The sequence below is a fragment of the Cebus imitator genome, unplaced genomic scaffold (genome assembly GCF_001604975.1).
Source record: "Cebus imitator isolate Cc_AM_T3 unplaced genomic scaffold, Cebus_imitator-1.0 Scaffold112, whole genome shotgun sequence".
Lineage (NCBI taxonomy): Eukaryota > Metazoa > Chordata > Mammalia > Primates > Cebidae > Cebus > Cebus imitator.
Window position 1 is genome coordinate 1,211,017 of NW_016107427.1, and position 1,585 is coordinate 1,212,601.

A 1,585-nucleotide genomic window follows, 5' to 3' on the forward strand; every position below is an offset into this window, starting at 1 on the left:
AGCATGAGAACACATGGTGAGAAATCTAACACAAATTTAATCAGAGTTCCAGAAAAAAAGAAAAGAAATGATACAGAAGGAATATCTGAAGAAAATGGCAGCGAGTTTTCCAGGCTTATGAAAGACATCACACCACAGATACAGGAAGTCAACATACCTCAGGCAGGAGCACTGAACTTAGTGAAACCATAGAAACCTAAGGATAATGGGAAAATCCTTTAAGGCAATAGATTACCTCCAGAAGACAGCAGTTACATTTACTGACTTCAGATCAGGAACAAGAAAAGCCAGATGCTGTGGAAATATATCTCCAATGTGCTGGAAAAAAAAAATGCCAACATTAAATTCAATATACGGAAACAAAATCATTTAAGAATAAACATGAGAGTGTGACATAAGTAAAAACCTTATATCAAAGTAAAACCTTACAAAAAGTAAAGTAAAACCTTACAAAAATCCCTTCTTTCACAAATGCAATTTTTAAATGGCAAAAAATTGTCCAAATCAAGTTTTTTCAGAAATCTAGAAATTTAACCAAAGGGTTGCCACAATCTGGAGAATATTTGTTCAAGAAAAATGATTAAATATCCAAGAACAGAAATTCTGTGGTATTTTAACTTATCCTATTCCCATTCCCCGCCCCCTAACCCTACCCCAGCTCTACAGTAGTCTTGAAAACAAACAGCCTACAATCATAGTGAAAACCAACAGCCTGGCAACAACAGAAGAGGACAAAACAGGGTTGGAGCCCCTTCGAAGTCTTATTATTTGATATGACTAACAGGTTCCACTTGCAAGGTTACATTTATTTGACCTGACACACAGGTCACTGAAAAGTATTTTCCACAGAGGTGTCTGTCAAAACAACTAAAGGCAATTGTTTAATTTTGTGACTACCTGAGACAGTGGACAATAGTTGGAACAAATAATATATTAACCCAAAAGCTTAAAAGGAAAATCTGGGGAATGAGATGTCCACAGGGTATTAAAAACTCTGTAAATTTCTGGTAATCCAGAAGGCCATGGTGCATCTACTCAAGGTTGTGTGAATGCCCAGAAAAAAGCTGGAGTGCCCTGAGATGGCCCTAAGCTCTCACACTGGGCTGACATTAAGACTCTGCACAATCAGAAAAAGAAGACTAAGGCAGTTATAAACTGGTAGGTTAAGGGCTGACACATGCCCAAACACATACACAGGGTCCCTTGGGAGAGACTATAAGACTTAATGATTCCAGGTATTTAAGGAAATCTCTGTCCAATTATTAGCTGACCACTAAGCTATTCAAGTACAGAATCAGTGAAGATATATGACAAAAAATACATACTTGACCGGGCATGGTGACTCACACCTGTAACCCCAGCACTTTGGGAGGCCGAAGCAGGCAGATCACCTGAGGTTGGGAGTTCAAGACCAGCCTGACCAACATGGAGAAACTCTGTCTCTACTAAAAATACAAAATTAGCCAGACATGGTGGCACATGCCTGTAATCCCAGCTACTCGGGAGGCTGAGGCATAAGAATTGCTTGAACCCAGGAGGCGAAGGTTGTGGTGAGCCAAGATCACACCACTGCACTCCAGCCTGG

At 39.7% G+C, this 1,585-nt stretch overlaps 1 protein-coding gene across 18 annotated transcripts in view; it reads right to left on the minus strand.

Annotated features, from left to right (window-relative positions):
- PCBP3 (poly(rC) binding protein 3) overlaps positions 1-1,585 on the minus strand; it is a 295,105-nt gene that overhangs the window by 264,347 nt on the left and 29,173 nt on the right. For 12 of the 18 annotated variants that reach the window (XM_017538518.2, XM_017538515.2, XM_017538517.2 and 9 more), the window contains exon 1: positions 236-315. The exons of 4 other annotated variants lie outside the window; for them this stretch is intronic. The gene's annotated coding sequence lies outside the window, so the exon portion shown is untranslated. Of the gene's footprint in view, positions 1-235; positions 316-1,585 lie in introns of those variants that run through there. 2 more of the 18 variants (XM_037742008.1, XM_037742004.1) reach the window with 2 other exon arrangements.